Source organism: Camelus bactrianus, chromosome 3 (assembly GCF_048773025.1).
Source record: "Camelus bactrianus isolate YW-2024 breed Bactrian camel chromosome 3, ASM4877302v1, whole genome shotgun sequence".
NCBI lineage: Eukaryota > Metazoa > Chordata > Mammalia > Artiodactyla > Camelidae > Camelus > Camelus bactrianus.
Window position 1 is genome coordinate 158,476,292 of NC_133541.1, and position 24,336 is coordinate 158,500,627.

The 24,336-nt window shown below is 49.1% G+C and overlaps 1 long non-coding RNA gene across 2 annotated transcripts; it reads left to right on the plus strand.

Annotated features, from left to right (window-relative positions):
- The first annotated feature begins 560 nt into the window (after positions 1–560).
- Positions 561–17,547, plus strand: LOC141577209 (uncharacterized). 2 transcript variants are annotated; one of them, XR_012506023.1, is made up of 11 exons: positions 561–696; positions 5,658–5,739; positions 9,032–9,118; positions 9,466–9,616; positions 10,674–10,797; positions 12,520–12,637; positions 12,996–13,122; positions 13,524–14,591; positions 14,845–15,151; positions 15,804–15,913; positions 17,308–17,547. It is a non-coding gene; the product is annotated as an uncharacterized LOC141577209 (long non-coding RNA). The 2 variants fall into 2 exon arrangements; XR_012506024.1 differs by having other exon boundaries at positions 13,524–15,024.
- Positions 17,548–24,336: the final 6,789 nt, after the last annotated feature.

Here is a 24,336-nt window from a genome sequence, read left to right on the forward strand (position 1 = left end):
CCCCAACCCGCTCCCTGGCACCACAGCGCCTCCCCGGCCGCCACACCAACCCGGATCCCACCCCGGTCCATGTCCACTGGCCCCGCCAACGGCGCGGCCGTACGTTTACCGTCTGTGGGACGCCGCCCCAGACAGGATGTCGGCCGCCGACTGACCAGGCAAGAACTAGTCGCCCAGGCGAGCAAGCCGCCAGCCCCAGCAGCAAGCACCGCCATGGTCCCGGGTAGCTGCACACTTCCGGAGCCCGCTGCCTGCCCCAGAAGCTCACATCGGCCCGCGCAGAGCGCGGCGCATGTAGCCATGGCAACGCCCCGGGGCCCTCCTCTAGCGCTTGCGTCTGTGTCCTCCCGAGGCTAGACGTGAGAGGGCAGAATTTGCGGAGCCAATGGGAGCCAGGGCTCGGCCAGGACGGGGGCTGGGGGGAGGCTTATGGGGCAGCTGGGCGGGGCTGGGGCGGGCGGTGCCGAGCAGACGTCCTCACCTGCAGCTGGCGCCGGCCGGATGCTGGGGCGGTGCTGCCACCAGTGGGCGGGGCTGCGGGGCGGTGGGGCGGTGGGGCAGCGGGGCGGGGGCACCCTCACCTGTCCATGTGTGTGGCTCAGCCTGGGCTCCGCGGCCTCCCCTTGCACCGGACGTGGACCCAGGCTGCCGTTGGGCAAGATAGAGGACTGAGCCAAGGCACAAACGGCTGGCCAGGTAGGGCACCTGAAGTGCAGATCCTCCAGGCCCGCTGCCGGCCTTGAATTCACGCTGCTGGGCAGTTTCCAAGGAGACGGGATCTGTCCTAAGAGGGGAGATAGGGCAGGGGTGCCAGATGCCGGGTTAGGTGCGGTCTTACAGGCTAGCCACGGTGAGAGTGTTCAGAGAAGCCCCTGTGTTGGCGGGGCTAGGAATTTGGGGTATGGGGTGGGGATTGTGTGTGCCATGCTGTGGTCTCCCCAAGAACTCTCACCCCCAAGCAAGGGACCCTGCTCCCTCCACCATTCACTGCACCCCCTGCCTTCCCCAGCACCACTACCCCTGCCCCCGGAGTGTCCCATGACCTCTCCCCACACCAGGCACCGTCCCTGTTACAGGTACTGAGGTCCTGGTGGTTCCAGCCCGAGGGTGGGGGCTGTATCTGACCAGTTAGGATGCCTGGAGCTTTGTATGAAACCTCAGAGCATAATGCAGACGTGCACAGAGGCCCCTCAAACAGGATTCCCTGCATGGCCCTCCCACCACGGACCCACAGCGCAGCTGCCACACCAGGCCAAGCCTGCTGGAAGACCGCTGGTCCCTCTCATCCTGTTCCTGATCAAGAGTGCACCGGCCACACTGCTGGGTATTTAGGGGGCCTTAGAAGAGCAGCTGGTATTTTCATGGGCAAATATTTGCTCTTTTGGGAAGATTTCAGTGCAAAGGGATGTAGGATATGCTTTTTCTGTTGCCCTGAAACTGGTGACTAGGATGCAAACTTAAGTCAAAACAGGTTTTAGAGAGAGCTGCAAAATATCTAACCCAAAGATCACTGTTCCCCAGCAAAGGCAACACCACCTGGCCGGTGGGGTCCTTGTCCCTCATTCTGGAGGTTGGGGTTTGCACCCTCCAGCTGGGACAGAGCCCGAAACAGCTCTGAACACGCTCCAACAGGCTTTCCCAGCAAAAACGGCCTTTATTTTGAATCTGGGTGAAGGAACCAGCTGAGACATCTGAGTAAATCTTCCTGGGTGTAACCAGGCCTTTTATGCTGAATGAAAGAGCGGCTCTCCACATGCTAACTTCTTAGAACTGAATGTGTGTCAAAACCTTCATGCATGTAGCATGTTGGGAACAGCGTTTCATGGTGAGGGGAACTATATAACTTACATGTGTATGGGGAAGCCCTCACTCCAACCGGCTTTTCCTGTGCACACTGCCTTTATTTCGAAATTGGCTGTTGCTGAGAAATCTTGGTAAACTTTCCTAGGTGTAACCATGCCCATTATGCTGGACGAAAGAGCGGCTCTACACTTGTTCACATCTCAGAAATGAATGTGTGTTGAAGCCGTCATTCATGTAGCGTGTTGGGAACACAGTTTCGTGGTGAGAAGAACTATGTAAATTACATGTCTATGATGAAGCAATTGCTCGAAATGGGTATTCCAGCGCATACTTCCTTTATTTCGAAACTGGCTTCTCAGAAGACCTGTGGTCTCCACTGCAGGTCTGTCTCCAAGCTCTGGGCCAGCATGGTGACTCTGCTCCCCCTGTCTATTCTGGGAGGTCTAGGGGTCCTCCATGGCCCTTCCACCATTGTTTCTTTTGGAAACACCCCACAGATGAAATGGGCCTGAGAACAGGAGAGCTGGATGCCAGCAGCCACTGCCCAGTTTGTGGCTCCTGGGAGGGGCATCTCCTCTCTGTGGGCTCTGATCTCACCTACCCTCTCCCCAACCCCCACCCCTCTCCTCCTGCATTTCCCGATTGATCCCTGGATAATGGTCCATACCAGGAATGACCTGGGAGAGGTTTTATGAGTCTTTAAGGGAAAAAAAAAGAAATCTTTAAACAAATTACTGAAAGTAACTTCCAGCTTTCCCGGGAAAGCCCTCTTTCCAATGTTTAAGGCTAGTTGACAGGGTGTCAAATTGCCTAACCACTCACATCTGAGCAACTGCTAACTCTTTCCAGTTCCCCGCAGCATCCACCTCTGGCAGCTTGGCCACAAGAGGGCAAGAAAGCTCTTTCCCCATGCCAGCTCCAGCGTGGCTTTGGAGGCAGTGGAGGCTGAGAGAAAGGGCCCCGCCCTGAAGTTTGGGGGGCCTCTAGCCACAGCCAGAGGAGCAGGAGTTTTCAGAGTGCCCCAGGAGGGAAACCAGGCAAGGCTGCCTGGCCCAAGTCTTCCCTGCCCAGAGAGCCCCATGAACTGCTTTGGGCCCCACTCCCCATTTGGGCCCCCTGCAAAAAGGTACCACGGGATCCACACCTGAGAAGGCAGAAGGATGGCCCTTTGGCCTGGGGTCCCAGCAGGTGTGTCCTGTGATACCTGTGGCCACATATCTTCCTTGTCTCTCCAGGTCAGTGAAGGGTCTGTGCTGGGCACCTTGGTGCTCAGGAACATGGGAACAACTCTAAACTCAGAAGGACAGAGAGACTCTGCCTGGAAGCAAGGATTCCAGGGAGACGCCTTGCCCAGAACTGGGGGACTGTGTGCTGAGTAGACCCCTGGAGGCAATGTGGGGCTGTGGGGTCCTCATCAGAGAAGGGAGCAGGTGTGCTTTCCGGGTGTGGAGCCCTGCTTTCTCCAGTCATGTCCTTGTGTAAGACTCATTTACAAACACCTTCCAGTCCACCTAGGGGTGGCCTCAGAGTTGGGGGTAGAGGAGGAGAGTGAAGGGTGCAGACTTAGGGCCCCCTGACCCACCCAGGGAGCCAAGGGTCAGTGGGAACATCGTGGGAGTCTAGTGCAGGGGTGGAGGATGAGAACTAAGAACATGCCAAGTCATGCAATAAAGTGACCTGTGATCATGATACACAGGTGGCTGTACACCAAAGGAGGGAGATAGAAATTTAGACCCAAGCTCTGAGAACCTTGAGAGGGGCTGGAGGGTCCCAGGAGCCCTGAGGAACAGCTCTTCTAGGGGCACAGATATCCCAATAAACACATTTCTCATGGATGCTTTTTGGGGTGCAGAGTGAGTTACCAGGATCCTAAAACTAGTATGGAATCCCACCCCCTTGTTCATCACGATTCCTGGCAATAAATTGCTGTCATTTGTTCCTGGACATGCACAGGGGAGGTGACTGCTGTGGTGGTCACTGCAGGACTAGAATATTCTATTGTGGGCTCTGTGACCACAGAAACCCAGGGGGATTTCTTAACGGGAGCACCTGGAGTCCATGCCTGCAAGGACCACCCTCATGGGATGGCCAATGATCCCGTGGTACCCAGGTCACCAAGTGACGAATTTGTGAGGTTGCCTGGGGTAACCTGGGGACATGTAGGTTTCTGTGGTCAGCACGTGGGCCCAGCACTGCGGGATGGTCTGCACAAAGAGGGGCCTGCCCTCCTGATGATGGCTTCTAACACCTGCAGGGAAACTGCTCCCTGGGCGCCTGGAGGTCCATATTGAGAGCGTCCTGCCAGCCATGAGGGATCACCTTCCCCTGATGCAGAGGCAGACCTCTCCCCCTTGAGGCCCAGGGGACACCTGGCTCAGGTCCCAACTGTGTGCCCTGGACACACAGAGCCCCAGATCTCTGGCACAGACTGGGGTGTGGTTGTGTCGGGGCAGAAAAGGCCCAGGTAAGGGGCTCATTCAGGGACAGAGGCCACTCTGCAGGGATACTGGACCTGGCAGCAATACACTGCTTCAGAACTTACCTGGGCTGGGTTTCCAAGCTGTGGGATGGAAGGGCCTCTCCTTCCTGCGGTGCAGTGGGGGGAACTAGATCCATCGTCAATATCAGCCCTGAAAATGGAGGCTGCACTACATCCATTCCTGGAAAGATAAATCAGGCCCCTCCAGTCCAGGTGACTCAGAAAGTCAGTCAGCAATGTTCGGGGCCCCCAGTTTAGGCTTTGAATTAGAGCTGAGCGGCTCAGGAGGCCAGATCCCAGTCCGTGGCTCCAGGAGTAGGCTTTCTGCTGGGGGACAGGATCCTCACAATCACCTGTGTCTTTGTGGGACTTTCCCCTCTGACCAGCTGGGAGGCAGGGTGCAGTTGTGGGAAATGGTGTTTCCATGAGCAGAGGGCCACCAAGTGGTGGGGGCACAGGAGACTGTGAGAATGAGTCCCGCAAAATTTCTGGAATCAAAAAACTGGCAAATGTGAAAAAGTGCATAATTTGTTTTATCGAACAGGCTGCTTATGTACGTTTGGAGGGCCAGGTTCAAAGACTCTGCATCCATCCAGGACAATAGCATCAAGAGAAGAACAGACAGAGCAGAAGGAGATCTGGGGTTTCCCCCAGGAATGAGGTGGAACAGGGATTTCTGCAGATTTGCAAGGCGTCCGCTACCACTGAGCATGGGGTTACAACCCCACGTGACCACCGTCGTGTTTGGCTTGGGCTCTGGATCTGGCCTGCTCATTTATTCTTCCAGCTGAGTTCCAGAAACTCAGAGGGTGGACTTTGAGGGGCTGCGTTTGGAACCTAGTGAGGAGCTGGATGGTCCTTTATATTGAGTCCCTTCAGCCTATCACCGTAGCTGAATCCCAACACCCCCCAGGCACCCAGGGTGGCTGTGGAGGGAGAGAAAGCCTGGCAGGCGACCTAGGGGTCCCACTGCTCTGTCCCTCCCTTGTCTTCATTCCCTTTCACCCCAGAAGGTGTGATTGTCTCGTGTCATGGTGGCCACCGTAGTGTCCCTCCCAGCAATCTCTCTTCTCCATCAGGTGGGGTTCCCAACCCCACTCAGCCTTCTCTCTGCATGGATGCTGAAGGACCAGGACCACCTGAATTTCTGAGCTTGAGCAGTAAGGTGGAAAAAAAGAAACCAATGGAAACAAAGAAACAAGTTATTGTGGCAAAACTGCCCACCACAGAGAAGCTGCCCTGAGTGGAAGGGAGGGTGTGGGCATGCCCATTTGTTTCCTGTCTCCCAGTGCTCTTAGCTTTCTTATTGCAGACCTGCATGGTTACAACAAAATGATCTGCAAAACTGAAAATATTTACTCTCTTGCTTTTACAGAAAAGGCTGGCCAGCCTCTGGTCCGGTACCAGGCAAGTGATTGGAGTCCCTTTCCAGTTTGGAAACATCTGGGCAGGCCCAGGTTTGCAAAAGTCTTTAAGAGTAGTTACGGAGTTTTGCTTCTAAAATTTTTTACGGCTGTATATACTTCTGAGATGCGGTTGTGCTGTGTAATTCTGAGCCGGGATTTTCTCAAACTGTTTCTCACTTCTTATACCAGACATTCCTAAATTCCAAGGGGAACTGTATATTAAGGAAGCCATGGAATTTAGGAAAAGGATACAGATCTCATTTCCTTTTAAGCATCAGTGTACCTCCATCATGGCATTATTGGTTATGAGTTATTGATAGGGGAATTAAATAGTAAACAGATTAATAGAAAATAGGGGATTTTAGGTACACAGGTTCATCTTTTCAACATTTTTTGTAATATTTGCAGTTTAAGATGGCCATTCCTGAGAAACAGGTAGCCTCTTAGAATGAAATGGCATTTCCTCTGAACCATACTTAATTTTTATTTCGTAGACAGCAGGAAGGGTAATCACACATCACACATTTGGGGACGTCAAAGAGAAAATGTAACTTTCTGGGAGCGCACTCCCCCATCTCCCCCTGCTCTTTTCACTGTCCCATTCTCCCTGGAAGTCTCTTTCTTATCTTCTTCTCATGGCTCCAGTAACTCTTTCTTCCTCCTCATCCCTCAGCTGGTAAGGTTACTTTTCTACTTTGAACAAGCAAACAAGCCAACAGAAGAGAAGTTTCACAAGCAACTCCCAGCACATCCGCTCACCTAGTGTTGTCTGTGACCTCACTCTCGGTGCCCCACCTCTTATTACAGGTGACATCGAAAGCCAATTCCTCGAAAAGTCCCCAGGGCCCCATCCCTCCCATCTTCTCTGGGTTGTCACTCCCAAAACCATCCTCTCTTTCACTACCTCATCTATTTTGTTCTGCTAGTTGGCTCCCATCAGTATATAAACGTCCATCTTCTTAAAAGAAACAAACAGCACTCCTTGACCCTAATTCACCCCCACCAATTGCCACCCTGTGTCTTTGCAGCAAATCTTTAAGGAGTTGTTTAAACTCACTGTCTGCATCTTCTCTTGAGCCATCCCCTTTTACACCCACTCTGGCTCTTCCCCTGATCCCTCGCTCTATGGAAACTGCCCTGTCAAGGCCATCAGTGACCACACGTTGCTAAATATAGCGGTCAATTTTCAGTCCTCATCATGCGTAGACCCTCGGCAGCATTTGACCCAGCTCTTCCATCCCTCCTCCCCCGTGTCCCTGCTTAACTTAAACTCCAGCCCATCGCTCTGTCTGTTTTCTGCTTTTGGTCTACTGGCTGGTCCTTTGCCAATGTCTCCTCTTTTTCCCAAACATACACTGTGGGTGTGCCCCAGGGTTGGCTCCTGGGCCTCTCATCTCTCTCTCTGCTATTCCTTTGGTGGAAGCAACCCAGCCTTGGAAATTGGCATGCCATCAATTTCTCGATTTCTCCAAAACTCCCTGATTTGCCCTTTCCATCTGGACCTTTATCCCTGAGACTCACATTCTTTTTCTTTCATTAATCTTGCTTTCACATTCATACATATGTTCTACTATGTAATTACTTTTCCAAATTTTGTATCAGTAAATATATATATCATGTAAAATGCTCAAATCTGTATTATTTCCACTAAGATGCTTATTCTACCTTAGAACCTTTCTGCATTTCTGTATTTATGTGAAAAAAGCGAATAGCATTTCTACAAGCCTCATAGTTAATCAGTGTGTTTGTTTGGGGCTATTATGTAACATGAAATAATGATATATTAACATAGTCCTTTTTCATTTATTTTTATGTAACACCAAGATGAGGTTTTTGCACTGAACACTGGTTTTATTGAAATTTTACCTACGTTATGGACAGTCAGTTTATGTGAAAGCCCTCATTTCTCCCCTTTCTGATATATTTTCCATTTGGCTATATATAACATATACCTTGGCATGAAACAAACTTCCCAAATCATTCACATAATACAATTAATACATTTAAATTATATTTTTTAAATGTTAAAAAGAAAAAGAAAACAGACTCCTCTACCTATTAGGCATTTCTGTGGCAATATGTAATACACACCTTAACCATGACATTGAAGAACTGAGCTGATACCAGCCCCTTTCCACCTGCTCAGCCCCACCTTGTCCCATCCCTTGTGGATGGAGAGGACATCCCTCCCATTGTCCAGGTCCAGAGGTTGGAACAATGTTCTTTCTGTCTTTCTCTTACACACACAGACAGCAAATCCAGCTTGTTAGAAAATTCTGGGTATTCTGTCTTCTTAACCACCTGCTCCCTGCTCCCCGCCCTCCTAAGAGCCACCTTCAGCCCTTCCTGGACACAAATAGCCTCCTGTTTCCATCTTTGCTTTCCTACAATCTCTCATCCACACAGAGTCAGAGGGAGCCTGCAAAAGCATACATTGATGGGGTGGGTTTAGTTCAGTGGTAGGGCGCATGCTTAGCATGCAAGAGATCCTGGGTTCAAAAATGATTATAAATCAATAAAAAATGTTAAAAAAAAAAAAGAGATCCTGGGTTCAATCCCCAGCACCTTCATTAAAATAAATAAATTACCTCCCACAAAAAAACACAAACACAAAAGCTTAAGTTGGACTATATCACCCCTCCCCTCAAAACTCACTAAATGGGTCATCATTTCATTAGGAGCCAAAGTCGTCACAAAGGCCTCAGGACCCGGCGTGCTCTGCCTCTCTGCCCACACTCTCCCCCTCACTCAGGGGGCCTCTGGCTCCGGCTCTTCCTTCTTCCTCCGGATCTATTCTGCTTCAAGTTCATTACTCCATGAGATCTGCCAGGATTGCCTTATTCCTTCCTGCCTGCCTCCCACCCCACCGCCATCACTGGAGTTTGCTCATATCACTCTTTTTTTTTTTTAATTTTTCCAAGCTCTTACTACCCCCAACATGCTGCCTGTTTCCTCTACTAAAACTCTGAGCCCCCAGTGATGGGGAGTCATGTCTATTTTGTTGACTGATAAAGCCCGAGAACCTTGTGAATTGGTCTAGTTAGGAGATTCCCATACGTAGTAGGAGCTTATACACATTTGCTGAATGACTGTAGATGCCCTGGTCCAATCCGATGAAGCACTTCTGTGTCCTGCTCAAAGAATAACTGTCCTTTCCACCTGAGAGGGGGTGACAACTTCCTTGGTGATCAAAGGCAAGATCTTTTTGCTTTATGCTGTTAACCTTAGGCGGGGAGACTGGGGGATCTTCATATATATTTTTAAATTTGGTTCACTCTGCAGTTTGTCTTTGCTCTCTGTATAATTTTGAGAAACTCTTTATGAGTGATCATTCTTCCATCAGATTGAACAGGGTCCAGGGTGAAGGACCAAGCCTGTCCCATCGGCCATCCTATGTGTCATGTCCTGGGACCCAGTGGATGCTCAGCACGTAAGTGAACAGACTGGAGTGAGTGAAGAGATGGGAGCATCTCCTTATTGTGGTGGCTGCTCTCTGTCAGATGCCTTGAGATTTGAGGAAGGGTTTACAAGTGCGGAGAGGGGAGATCAGGTCCTCTGTGCTCTTCCTGAGTGCCCTGGCTTTACCCATTCCCCCAGCCCACTCTGGGCAGCCAAGTTGAGGAGCTGGGCCACCGGGGGTTGTGCTGATCAATAATCCACCTTCACCCCAAGTCCGGGGGGTAGGGACCCCTGGTTGTAGTCTCTGGAGTCAGGTCCTTGGAGGAATTCCTCACTGAACTATGTTTTGGACCTTTTATTTTTCTCTATAACCACCAGCTGAAGAAGATTGTCTTAGACACATGGAAGCTGAGGACGCCTACTGTCCCCTCGGAACCCAGGTGGGGCTGGGAGTCTGCTGTTTGTATAGCCGGTGGGCTCGTGTTGCTTTGGGCATCCCTGTGTCTGAATTCCTGCAGTACACTCGGTGGTAAGGAAGGGGTGCCTGGCAGGGAGGGAAGTGGGTCGGGAGACTGCACAGCTGTGGAGATGTTAACCTGGGGTGTGCAGGAGCCTGCTGATGCATGGCATCTCGGTTCAGGGAACTCTTCACCCTCAGAGGGGTTCCCACTCCCTCAGGGGCCATTTGATCAGGGTGCTGGGCTGTCAGGGGACCGCAGGGTTCCCAGTGAGGATTACAGTGCCTTCAGGCAATGGGAAATGAGGGGTCCAGCGGCACTTGAATTAACTGTGCACCCAAACCCAGCCCCCACCTCTTTCAGCCTTTATCCTTATCTGCAAAACTGGAATTTTATTAACCATCCCGCGGGGTCGTTGATGGGCTAAGACAAACTAGACAGTCAAGAGCTGGAATTCCTCTGTCCCCTGATTGTTTTCCTTCTTTCTGACTATTTGCTCTCACAAGCTCAGTCTCTCTGTCTCTCTCTCTTTCACTTCTAACTTTCTCTCATGCTCTGGTTTCATTTGACTTCCAACCACCGCCCCTCACCCTCGCCAATCCCCAGATGAGTGAACTTGATTTCTGTGTGTCAGTTCCAAATTCCCAGGAAAGATGCTCTGTCTCCCTCTGGATCTGTTGTCCAACCCATCAGTTGTGGCCAGATGAGGGAGTCCCTCTGGGACCAGTGGAGGGTCTCCGCCCAGCCCCCCAGCCACCATTTTGGGAGCACATATCTCTCCAAGGAGGAGGTACTGGCTGTGACCTTGTGTCAGTCAGTATGAATTTATGTCTCCTCTTGCCCCTCCTTCATCCTCCTAAACAAAGATGAAAATTAAACACTCCCGGGATTTGTGTCATGGAACACGCAGGGTGGGGGCTAAGGGGGCTGGAATCTCTGCTGCATTTAAGGGACTACAGTGAATCCCCAATGAGAGCCTGCAAAGGGAACACCACCGCCCCCACCTGGCACTTAGGGTGCTGAGTCTGCGTGATGTTGAGCTAGGCTTCTGACCACAGCTCAGGGGTCTGGTCTGACCAGTTAGCCTTTGAAACCAACCAGCTTTGGATTCCTCAATCCCTCCCTGAGGTTTTACCTGAACCACCAGCTTCTGCATCTCTGAAGACAGATGATGAGGACCCTTCACGTAAGCCGTTCGCACAGCCCTCTGCAGGCCTTTGTGCTGCACGGTCTGCCCGGCGAGATAACTGAGGTTGGTATTTTACTGATGTTAGAAATAGTCTGGTTTCCCTATGTACTGTTTCACTGAACAAGCAACAGAAGCCACCTCTCGCTGATAAAAGCAAAAAGGGACTTAATGAGAAGATGCTGGGAGGGTGTATGGATTGGCCAGGGCCGGAGCCAACCCAGGAGCTGTAGGAGGTGTTAGGGAGCCCCAGGCACCAGGCCGGGCTGGGTGCTACCGGGCCCCCTGCCACCCCAGAAGGGACCCCTCTCCACCCGACCCTCCACCTCACTCACTGCAGGTTCATATCCCGGCAGGGCCAGGTCACACTGAAGCCACCAGCACACACCTCAATGGGGGAGTTGACACCGTCTCAGCTGAGGGCGTGCCCGGTGTGGGGAGAGGCCCAGTTAGAAGAAGGCGGTTCCCCTACTGTTCCGAGTTAAGGTGCAAGTCAGTGCCCATCACTCAGGAGAGCCAGGCTGGACGGACCTCATTGCGATGACTAGGCCGTCTGAGTTCACTTAATACTTTCTATGTTTGAAGGCCCTGGAGGGAGAAAAAGTGAAGTTTCTAGAACTTATTTTGTGTTTCCCATGTACCAGGTGCGGTAAGCAAGCCACTTCAGACAAGACCCAGAGCAACCACGTTAATAGGCCACGGAGCAAGTAGTGCAGTCAGGCCTCTGTGGAACCGAAACCCGTGTCCCCATCAGCTCAGTAGTTACCAGTGGAAACTGGGGGGATTTATGGGACTGTGTGCTCCTGTAGGGGCTGGGATGTGTGTGTTTAAATCCACATCTTCAGAAATTCGGCTAGAACCACAGCCACTTATTGCACGGAGGCAGAGGAGGGGAGGATTCCAGCCTTTGTTCCAGCTCGTGTGGAGCTCAGAAATTGCTCCTTCTGTCCTGAAAACAACACCAGAGCTGAGGGAGCTGCAATCCCACTGTACTTCTTAGATCCCAGAAAAATGAGGGGAAAATCTGCTCCCAACACAGAGAGGCAGCCAGGCAGGCTTGGCGAGTCACAGCTCCCAGGGCAGAACCCGCTTTTGTAACAACCCCCAGGGCAGGCAGATTTAACAGGTCCCTGAGGCCAGTGGAAATCTCAGCGTGGGGAAGTCCGAGTGTGACAACTACAGGGGGCCAGTCAGAGGGGCCCCCTGCTCTTTTTCATGCATTTTACCTCCAGGACCGTGTCCTGTTCTCAGAATGAAGGCCTCAGAGGATAACTCCTCATGCTTCCTGCCTGGAAAGGAGAAAATAACTCTATTGAAATATACCCAAAACATTCTGTTTCATTTGGGGAAGTTGTTTTTTGTTTGTTTGTTTTTTTAATGAGAAATTATTTTACCAGAGCCTAACCAACCTGGGAGAAAGGAAATCCCTTCTGTCTCACCCAAATTGGGGTGGGGGGAAAGAGACACACTTGTGGAGGTCACAGCTCAGGCATAGGCTCAATGAGAACTAATCACAGGACTACAGATGCCCTGCTCTGTCCTGCTCCCCCAACACCTTACCTCCATGTCAGTAGGGCCCCTGTGTAATAACAGGAATAAAACTAAAAGAAGTAAATGTCTCAGGAGTGTCAAGGGAAAACCCAAAGACAGCGGGGAGATGAAAACAAGGACACACAGGCTGTTTTAGCCTCTCACACCAATAGCTGTAGCAAACTACACACAGCCCATCCCAGTAGATAAACAGAAAACCTCACAGAAGAAAGTATTTATTTTGGTTCTCTTACCCAGTGCATTCCATGGTGCATCCTTGCCTAGAATTGAGTGGAAGCAAGTCCATCTCAGAAGGGACATAACTGAAGAGGGATGGCTTTCCAGACTCTGATGGGTAGAGAGAGCAGCAGCCTGGGTGAGAGCATGGTGAGGGGTGGGGTAGGGGGTGGGCTGCCTTCTTCCCCAAATAAGGAAACTTCCTGAGGCCAGCACAGGAGGGAGGGCCATGGGGTGGAAGCAGCCAGACTTCTTCATGAGAACTGATGGGATGCCTCAAAGGGACCATTCAGGTACCAAAACTGGGCCGTGAGGGTGGGAGCCAGTCGGTCTGACTCAAAGCCCAGGACTGAGGTGGGCGTACAGCAGGCCGGTCTTACTTGGCTGGATCCATTTCACTTCTCCGAAGCCCTGTGTAAAACATGAAGCGTGGACGGCCTGGTGAGCACAGCTCTGCCCTCAAGACCTGTTTCAACTCCTCTCTTCCCGGAAAACAGCATCTCTGAGCCCGCCCTTGGTGACCTCAGAGAGATCACCCTAGTGGCCCAGGCTAGTGACCGGGAACATGTACCTTCCTGCAGCCAACCCCAGACGTCCACTGATGCATCATATACTGGCAAAGATGTGAGTTCCTTTGCATTGGTCTAACAGCAGAGACTCTGCCACAGGCCCAAGAGGTGGTGTGTGGGACATGCAGGGGTGCAGGAGTGTAGGCAGTGCAAAAGTGTAACTGGTGACAGGGGTGCAGGGGCTGTGGAGGGCGCAGGAAGTTCAGGGGATGCGGGGGTGCAGGGGTGCAGAAGTGCAGGCAGTGCAGAAGTGCAGATAGTGGCAGGGGTGCAGAGGTGCAGGGAGTGTAGGGATGCAGGGAGGTGCTCATTCACGTGGCCAGGATTAGAAGGCAAGTGCACATCCTAGCAGTCAGCCTGACCCCGGGAGGCTAGTGCAATCCTTTGGGGCGGCGGAGGCGGCGGTGCGTGGGAGGCTGCCAGGGCAAGCCGGTCGATTTCTTCTCTTCCCTGCAGCTTGGCCTAGGGGGGCCTTGGCCGCTGGAGATTCGCCAGATGTTGGACTCCAGGTAAGATTGCTCCTGGGAGGTGGGGCGGTTAGGTCAGGGGGCAGCGGCAGCGACAGGGGGGCGGAGCGCGGCTGCCTCTGGCGAACTGGTGGAATAGCTGCCTTCTCCCGGCTGCCGGGCCTGGGAGCGGCCTCTGCTGCCCCTGGTCACCGTACACGCCTGTCCCACTCAGCTTGCTGAGTCGGGACGGTGCCATTAATGTGCGGGGCCCACGGGGTTAGGGGGACTGCCGCGCGAAAACCGGTCAGTTCGCTCAGCTCTCCCCCGCGGCGGAGCCAGTGGCAGCTTCTGCTGTCATAGAGGCGGGACGCGGGTCTCCAGGTGAGCTTGCCCCTGGGAGGCGGCGGCGGCGGCTGCAGGGGGAGGGGGTCCGTTCCAGGGTGTAGCTCCATTTCTTCTGTCCCGCGCGGCCTGGCCTGAGGGCGACCTCTGCCGCCGGAGATTTGCCTGCGGTCCGACTCCAGGTGAGGTTGCACCTGGGAGATGGGTGCGGTGCAGTCAGGGGGCTGGTAAGGTGGTGGCTGCGGGGATAGGGAGGCTGCCCCGGGGTAGCTTGTGTATTAGCTCCCATGTCAGTGCCGCGTGGCCTGCAGGCGGCATCTGCTGCGCCAGGTCCCCGGACACCCCTGTCCCACTTTGCCTGCTGGGGGCGTGAGGCAGGGTAGTCAGGGTGCACGGGTGGCGGGGGTCGGGGGCCTGCAGCGGGGGAGCGGGCCCATTTGCTCCCATCTTCCCCGCGGCTTGTCTTGGGGGCGGTCTCTGTTGCCCTGGGTTACGGGACACGTGTATCCTAGTCGGCCTGACCCCGGGAGGCGGGCGTGGTACGTTGGGGGTGGTGGCAGCAGCGGCAGGTTTTCCCATGGAGCCGGTCCATTTGCTCCCATTTCCCCCCATGGTTTGCCCTGAGGGCGGTCTCTGTTGTCCAAAGTTCGCCGGACGTCCATCTCAAGGTCAGCCTGCTCCCTAGAGGAGGCCACCGTGAGGTCAGGGGTCAAGAGAGGTGGCTGCTGCGGGGGTAGGTGGCTGCCTTGGGGAGCTGGTGGATTGGCTCCCGTCTCCCCGATTGCCTGGTGTGGGAGTGGCCTCTCCTCCCCCAGATCACCAGACACACCTGTCCCATTCAACCTGCTGGGGGAGGGGTGCCCTTGGCGGTGCCTTTAAGGTGCGGGGGTGGCGAAGGCGGGGGTAGAAGACCTGCAGCGCTGAGCCTGTCAATTTGCTCTCCTCTTCCCCGCTGCCAATCCTGGGGGCGTCCTCTGCTGCCCAAGAAGCCGGATGCCCGTCTCCAGGTCAGCTTGCTCCTGGGAGAAGGGCGCGATGCGGTCGAAGTGCAGAGGCAGCTGCAATGTCCGGCTGCCCCGCCTAATGGGGCCACTTCTTCTCCTCTCCACTGACCTGGCCTGGGGATGGCCTCTCCCGCGCAAGATTCGCCTGACACCCCACACCCGGTCAGGTTGCTCCTGGGAGGTGGGCGCGGTGAGATCAGGTGTTGGAGAGAGAGGGGCTGCCCCTGGCGAGGTGGAGGATAAGCTCCCATCTCTCTGGAGGCCTGACGTGGCCGACCCTCGTTCCCAGGTCACTTTTCTCCGGGTCATATTGCCCCGGGGTTGCAGTAGGGTGAGGGGGCGGCGGGGTGTTGGCGGGGGTATGGAGCCTGCCGCTTGGGAGCTGGTGGTTTAGCTCCCATCTCTTCCGCAGCTTGGCCTGGGGGCAGCCTCTTTTGCCCCAGGTCCCAAAGCACAGTTTCCCTGACAGCTTAGCCACTGGAGGTGGGCAGGATGTGCTGAGGGGGAGGAGGCAGCTGCCAAGGCAGCGACGAAGGCGGCTGTCCCTGGCCAGCTGGTCAATTTGTTCCCATCTCAAACTTTGCTGCCCCAGTTTCGCAGAAAGACCTTCTCCAGTTAATTCTTCTCCTGGGAGGTGGGTGCAGTGCATGCAGCCCAAGGTCTGGGCTCTCCCCTGGGGAGGGGCAGAAACCTCTTGTTCTCCTTTGTCTTTATTCTTCAGCGAAGGGGTTACTTGACCCAATTCTTAATTCTGAGGAAGTGTAGCCTGTGTTACGGAAGAGCTGCTGGACAGTGAGGTTTCTGGGTGGGTTTTCACATCAGCTGATGCTCCAGGCAGGCAGGAAAGCTATTACTCAGAGCTCCTTAGTGTGGAGTTGGGGGATGGCCCCGCCATCCTCACCATGCTTTTTAAAAATGTGTTACTCCTCTCTTTTTCCTAGGTGACATTTTAGGTTATTGGGTCACAGATTGCTGGCACACTCATCCCTGTTCTCAAATATCTTTTAAACTTGGGTGAAGTGATAAGTAGGGGAAGATGATTTACTGAAAGGTAAGAATACTTAAATTTGCATTAAAGCTAAATTCTGTCAATCTTTCTCAAATGATTTTTCTCTGATTCTAAGTCCACGACCTAGTGAATGTTGTACTCCTGTGTAAATCATTGATCTTCACATCACATTGGTTGAGTGGTCAGCGAGATTTGTTAATTAGATTATTCCTGAAAGGAAAAGCTCAGGCTTTTGAGAATTCCTTGTCGGATATCACCCAGGCAGTCACAGTAGAAGACAGAGCTGATATAAAAATCCCTCAGCTGCCTGAACTGCAAAGCTTCTGGAATTACTGATCCCTGAAATGCAGGTGACACTTGATGATAATCTGGGGGATGGTTTATATGATCAGATTCTTCCAGTCCTGTAAATGGGTTCCATGGCCCCAGCCCTGAAAGAACTGGTCTTAGGGGCCATATCATGAGGGGTGGGATGGGAAGGCAAGGTCTAAGAGCTGAAATCACTGAGATTCCACACTCGCTAAACACAGACTCCAGAGCCTAATTGTTGTCAGGTTCTGTTCTGGATTTGAGAGTGTGTTCAGACATGATTCTTGCCCTTCAGGAGACACTGCCTGCGTGGTAGTAACCTTTACATAGATCTGGGGAGGATGGCAATTACGTAGATGGGCTGTTACGGTTCTCAGTGTGCCCAGGCTCGCTCTTCCAGGCACTCGTGGGAATAACGAGTCATCTTATTCACTCACTCACTAATTTATTACCATTGAATTGATCATTTGTCCCACAGTAAGTGAAAGAAGGTATCAGGAAGCTGAGTTTTGTCCCCTCTCCTATCACTGATTGTATCTGTCAGTCGGGCGCCTTGAGTATGCATTGTGAAATGGTGGTATTTCTTGCCCAATGGGGCTGCACTGTGAGTTTTGAGAATCAGGGGAGTCACGTGGTTAGGACAGCACCCTGACACACATGGCCACCCCACCACATGAGACAGCATTGTCGATGCTCAGGTGACCCGATGTAGACCGCGGTGCTAAACCTGAGCATGTTTAGTGATCTTGGTGGCTATGAAAATACAGACTACCCGTCCTTACCTCTGAGACTCTGAGGGTGTGCACACCAGAATTCTGCATTTTAAGAAGCACTTTAACTAAATCTGATGAAGATGATCTGATTGTCCCACTGAGAAACACTGGTGTGCGAGACACCAATATTGAGGATTCTCAGGGAGCGATGTCTTTTCAGGATTTTCCAAGGGTCCTCACTTGAGACTTTTGCCTTGGGTGTAATTGTATGTGTTCAGAAGTGATGTCTTTCACTTCCAGTGCTTGTCAGCATGCTCTCTGCAGGGGTTTGCTCTCAGTAGATGGCAAAAACTATGATTCTTCAGGTCACCGAGCTAGAGTGTGAGCGATATTTTATTTTGGTTTTCTTTATAGCAATGCAGAGTCTCCCGAGAACAGATTCAGACTGAACAGATTTGTGTCAGACTTTGGGAGACCGCTGGTGCCCAAGATGTTCTCTGGCAGGTCAATGACGAATCTAGGTCCATCTTTCACAGCTACGTCAATGAAGTGGGACACTTCGACAAGGCCAAAGCTGGTATCCCAACCATAGCCCTTGACAGTGATGTTCGGCTCCAGGAAGCCATCAGATGCAGCAGGTGGCCAGAGGAGGAGCCGAACTTACTCATGAAATGTGACATCCCCAACTTCATCAACACGGACCAGAACTCTTCCTTTGGGGAAGATGATCTGATTTTCGAACCACCGAATGTTCTAGAAAATAAGCCAGTTGCCCAGACCCCACACAAAGACTTGAATTGAGAAACGTGCATTGTCAGGTTTATTTTTGAAGATATGAATTTTGTTTTGTATGGCAGGAAGTACCTTTTCACAAAATTGTATGTGTTTTTGTCTGAGAGAGAGAAATGGAGACAGACAGAAAGACGAAGAAGCAGAAGAGAGCCCCCTCAGAAGAGAGCTAGTTAAGGTGAGTTTTGTGCCATTAAAAAATATTTGGGGTTTTGTGGGGAACAAAGTATTTACACTGTCTCATTCTCCTCGTTGGAAACCTTGGCCCCACACTCAGTGTCAGCATCCTTGAACAGGGGTTGGCACGGTGCATTTTATCTCGCGCTGCCTCTTCCACGTTCTGCCTTTAGCACGTTGCTTTGCCTCCCAGGGCTGCCACCCTTTAAACTGTAATGTGAGGAGTCTGGAGTAGATGATCCATCCCAGCTCTGCTGTTTTGCAAATTTCTGATTTCGTATTCGGATGAGGCTGGGATACACCCAGAGCAGTATAAACCAGGCCCTACCTCCTGTCTCTTGCTGGGGCAACCCTCAGGTCTGTGCCTTCTACTCAAGCCTTTACTGAGCCCAGCTTTTGTCAGGAGCCCAAGTGCCTACCGGGATGGCTGGAGACCTGTCTCTCGTGGTCACGGTGGCCGAAAATTCTATTCGTTGTGCTGAAACAGCTCTTCTGATATCCTCCGGCCACCCTTGCTCGAACCTGAGGACAGACCTACCGTTCCTTTCCTAGGAGGAGGATCAATCCATGGTGCATTTTATGACAATCCTGTCCCCAGGAATGCACGGAAGGTTATCAGCTGAGTGAGGGGAAGTGCCTCTGTGTCTCTGTGTCCCTGTATCTCTGTCTGCTCACAGTGCCCTGCCACCGGCTACTGAACAAGAAAAGTGCTATTCACCATGCTGTGAGTTTTGCAGATGTGTTGGTGATGGTCTTGTGGCTCATGTGTGGGCTTTGTGCTGGGATGGTGAAGGGCTTATAAATACCTCATCAACATGTATTCGAGGTGACCTGGTGCCACACAGACTTGATTCATGAAGGCATCAAGCCTGCACACTGGTTTGGAAACAACTTGGTTTTGATCAGTCACACTGCATGCATGACTCACTGCTGATCTCTGGGTGGTTTTTTCATTTTAGATTTATTCACCCAGTGTCTTGCTTAAGCTGAAAAATACATTTATTTCACTAGAATATTCTCGGATTCTTTGTTTTCACACATCCAGTTGTTTAATTCATTAAAAATCATTTTGTGTTTATAATGCCTCCTAATTTCTATCAACTCTAGGTTCCCAGTGGCCTGAGCCATGCACCAGATTTGATGTAGGAACTGTTCCACCAAAAGAAATCCCTTTGCCATAATATCTTTTGAGGAAAATATTATTCTTTAAGGCTCTAACAGTAAATCGTAGAACAAAGCATGGAACATTTATTGTAGTTAATACATGTTCATGCAAAAAGAAATGATATTTTCATTAAACAATGTTGATTTTAATAACTTTTACTAATGTGAATATTATTATTCATAATTTAAATAACCAAATAAAACCACAGTTATTTATTATGAAGATTGAAAACTATTTACACTGTCTCTCAATTAGAGGTAGCTTTATTAGAAGACTGAAGGGTATTTAAAAGATAGAAAAATACCCATGATGACACCATCATTTTTATTAACTAAATATGAAGAACTGTGCAGGGTTAAGATTTAACCCTCTGCAAGCTGTCAAGTTAGCATGAGGTAGTTTGTGGATGCTGCCAGAAGACAGGAGACTCCCTCAGGATCAGAGACAAAGAACTTCCTGCCAGCACAGCAGGCAGCTTGGGGTTCATGTTCATGTTGGTTCCTGAGTTCCTTTCATTTTGCTGTTGTAACAAAGGACCACAGACTCAGTGGCTTAAAGCAATACACATTCATCGTCTCACTCTTCTATTGTGCAGAAGTGCAAAGTCATTGTCAGTGGGCTAAAACCAACGTGTGGCCAAGGCTACGTTCCACACCGAGGCTCTAGGGAGGGATTCGTCCTCCTACCATTCCCAGCTTGCAGAGGTGTTCACAATCTTTGGCCCAGGGCCCTGTGTCACTGTGACCTCTGCTGCCACTTTACATCTCTGTCTCTGACTATATTGATATAAAGGAAGTGTCTTCTACATCTGGTATGGACCCTTTTTCCTAAATGGACATTGTATCTCTATTTATGTGCAGATTAAAACCCCTTCCCTCCAGGGTGTGGTGGCATCAGCTCACAAGATTACCACTCTGGGCTTTAAGTGTCCTCTTTGTATTGTCACCTGGGAACTTCTCTTTCCATAGTTAGCTCTGTGTTACATTTGTTGTTGTATTTTACCCGGCATTACTGAAAGTTTTACTTAAAAGGGATCCTAATTAGCTCTGTTTACCTGTTTCCAGAGCTGAAAGCTTCAGTTCTAGAGTATCTGTTTGATTTCTCTTAAAAATACATTCCAGTATATTTCCCTGGTGAAAGTCTTTACCCTGTTGTCTATTCTCCCATAATTTCCTTATTTTCTTGAATATATTAAAAGTATTTTATAGCCTTTATTGGTAACTCTGATGCCTACATCACCTGGGGGTTTGCATCCTTTGTCTAATGTTTCTTATTCTCATATTATCCGTTATATAGTCTTGACATGTTGCATGTCTTGAAATTCTTTATTACATGGCAGACATTGCAAATGAAAAATCCATATGTTATTTTCCGTGAGAGGTTTTCTACCTTCCTGTTAGGCAAACAGGGTGAGGGACTGATCATGTCGCTCCAATCAGGCGCTGAGGTGGATCAGGACTGAAGTGCCTTTTTTCTTAAAACAGCTTTGAGGTATACTTGGCAAAGTAATTTTCACACGTATAAAGTGTACAGCTAATACGTTTTGACATAAGTATATCCCCAAGAAACCATGACCACATTCAAGAGAGTGAACATACCCATCACCCACAAAGCTTCTCTCCTGCCATTTGTTGTCCCTCCCTCCCTCCCCATCTCTTCCCATGGAAACCATTGATCTGCTTTCCATCACAACATATTGGTCTGCATTTTCAACATCGTTGTATGAATGGATTAATGCAGTATCTACTCTATGTTGTCTGACTTGTTTCATTCAGTGTAATTATTTTGAGAGTCATCTGTGTTGCTGTATTAATAGCTTATTTTTCTTATAGCAGAGTATTGTTTTGTGCTGAGTTTTTACTGAATAGTTTGTTGTGAGCAGTGTTTGGATAGACCATCATTTGTTTCTCCATTTACTTCTTGATGGATGCATGGGTTATTTACAACTTGAGCTATTATAAATAAAATTGCAGTGAATATTTGGTTACAAGTCTTTATATGGACATATTCTTTTCTTTTCTAAAGCACCAGATGAGGAATATCTGGGTTATATGGTAGATAGGTATTTACCTTTTTTAAAGAAACTGTTAAAGACTCTTCCAAAATGGTTGTACTATTGTAAATACCTTGTGGTGTGTATCAGCTCTGCTTGCTCTACTTCCTTACCAGCAATTTGTAAGGTCGGTCTTTCTAATCGTATTCATTCTTGTATGTATGTGTACTAGTATCTCACTGTGGTTATTAAAAGCATTTCTCTAATGACTAATGGCATCTTTAATCAGCATCTTTTCTTATGCTTATTATCCATCTGGATATCTTTACTGAAGTGTGTTTTCTGGCCTCATTTATTCATTCAGGTGTTTGCATTATTATTGAGTTTTGAGATCTCTTTATTTTGGATCAGATACAAAGAGAGACCTTTATCAGATATATGATCTGCAAATAGCTTCTGTCTATAGCTTGTCTTTTCATTTGCTTAGCAGGGTTTAGAACAGCTTTGAAGAGTCTTCATTTTGATAAAGTTCACTCTATCAGTTTCTTTTTAAAATAGATTATACTTTTGGTGTCATAGCAAAGAAATATTTGCCAAACCCAAGGTCATAAAGCTTAAGCCTATGCTTTTTCTCCTAGCTGTTTTGTAGTTTTAGATTTCCTATTAAGATCTATGATCCATTGTGAGTTAATTTTTGTATATTTTCTGAGGTGTGGATCAAAGTTCATTTTTTTTTTTTTTTGCATATCACTCTCTAATTCTTCCAGCACCACTTGTTGAAAAGATCCTTTCTCCACTACATCCTTTATGAGAATCAATTGTCAATATAAGTGTTGGTTTAGTTCTGAACATTCTATTCTGCTCCATTATTCTATTTTCCTGTTTTACACCAACACCATACTTTATGATTACTGTAGTTTAAAAAAAAAAAAGCTGAAAATCAGATAGTGCAAGTCTTCCAACTTTGTTTTACTTGTTCAAAATTGTTTTGGATATTTGGGATCCTTTGTATTTTTATATGAATTTTAGAATCAGTTTTAAAATTCCTTACATCCTGTTCTGCCAAAATTCAACCCATATCTTTGGCCATCTCCAAAGCCACATTTTCTGAAGAAGTCTCTCTAGATCCCAGGTGAAAGGAATTCCTGTTTCATCTGTGCTCCAATCACATTTGATAATATTTGATTACATTTATTCATATTTGGCTGGATGTAATTGTGTGATCTTTCCTGCCATATAGCAAATCTCTCAAGATTTGGAATCTTGACTTGGTTCCCTCTGTCTGCTGAGAAAACTAGTTCTATGCTTTGCAGGAGAGCGCCCTGCAGTAAGAAGTATCTGCAAGACACATCTAGCTCATTGCTTGCATATCGTCAAGGAATCCTGCAGATTTAGAATTGTTTATTGATTGTTGTCTCCAAGACGGCTCAGCCTTTTTTATTTCTATTGCTACTGCTGCAGTTTCAAAGGACAATGGGCTAATTATTTTCCAAATATCAAAACATACTGTAATTGAGTTGTGCCGCAAATTATGTGCTGCTGTTTCTTAACAACCTGCTTAGTGTTCACAGGTACCTTCACTCATGGAACTTTTGGGAGAATGTCATGTCCTCAGAGATAGCAATGCTGTCTTTGGCGACCTGAGTGGTAGTATCTGAACCCACTCCTGCTGTTTTTCCAGTGCCCCCTGTAGCCCTCCTCCAGCCCTCCATGGGGGGCCTGCAGTTCTGCCCTCGAAAATCCTGTTGCTTCTCAGGAAGAATTCCCTATGAAGCATATTCATGTCCTTCTTGTGGAGACATTCAGTCCAGAGACCTGACAGCAGGGGAAAATGTTTAGACTGCTTTTGGTAGAACGTAAATTCTTCCATACTTGTTAGAAGCAAATCAAATGAGGAAACTGTGTTGGCATCTAACAAATCAGGATAAATGTCTGATGAGGAAGATCAGCTTCCCCATCCCACTCAGGCGTCATGTTGATGTGACACTCAACTTGGCAAACATTTTCTCCTGTGAGCAACGTGAAGTTCAAGACGTTATGAAGGGCTTTTTGTTTATCTTCCTTAGTCTTTCCACATTCACTGTGTCTGGTGAGATTATATGAATCCTGCTTATTTTCAGCCCAGCACTAAGCTTTTTAAAAGAATCACGTGTTTAAAAGGCTAGTGGACAATTTGTTAGAAGATTGAAATCCTTAGACTTTGGTCCTAGAGTTGAATCTTGGTTACTGGTGAATGAGAATTCCCGTTAAAATTTTAAATTCAGCGATATAAATTTTTAAAAATAGTTAAATATTAGGCAATTTCATTAAACACTATAGAAGTTATTTACTTTTAAGCCTGTCTCTGGGGCAATTTTGCAATGATTCCCTCCCTTTATTGATTCCCTCTTTATCAGAATCCTTGAGAGGTCCCTGTCATCATTGTCAATATCATCATCATCATTACCATCATCATGGAACTGATTCCTCTGGGAGATTCTAGGAAAATAAAGAGCTGGACGGGGTTCTGTGCAGGTCAGTGTGTGCATATACAGTAAGAAGAGTTGTCAGACATTAGATTCAAGATACCCTTTCCATTTAGAGAAGAATATGGTCATGAAATCCTGATGTGCTGAATGAAGGAAGTGATGGGAACAGGGTAGTCAATGGAAAGGAGGAGGAAGTGAGTGAAGTGGGGAGCATAGAGCCTTGGTTAGGTGATCAGCACATTGGTGAAAATGAGGGTAGTGTGATGGCAGAATCATGTCTCTCCCCGGCCACAGGGTAGCCACCTGTGACATGTTACTATACATGGCAAAATGCATGACAGATATTTTAGGACAAAAATCTTAGAGGATTTCTGTCTTCTAAATTGTCTATCAGTTAGCGTTTTAAACCCATGATACATTATTAAAGATTAGTGCAGGGGAACAAATAAAAAGGATTCATATAATCCACCAGACATACTGAATTCAGAAAGGCTAAGGAAGAAAAAGAAAAAGTCATTCATAAGTGCCTTGAACCATAAAATGCCCATGAGAGGAAATGTTACACAAGGTGAGTGTCACAGCCACATCCATAATGCCTGAATGGGATGGGACAAGGGGATCCTGAGATGAGGTGAGTAGCCTGGATTGTCCAGGTGGGCCGAATGTATTCACAGAGGTCCTTAAAATGGAGGACATTTCCCAGCTGAGTTTAAATTCAGAGGGAGGTGTAGCCATAGAGCAATGTTCAGAAAGGCTGCTGACCATGAAAATGGAGGAAGTCGTGGGGCACAAGCTAAGGAAGGTGGGTTACCTCTGGAAACTGGAAAAAAAAAACAACAACAAGGAAACAT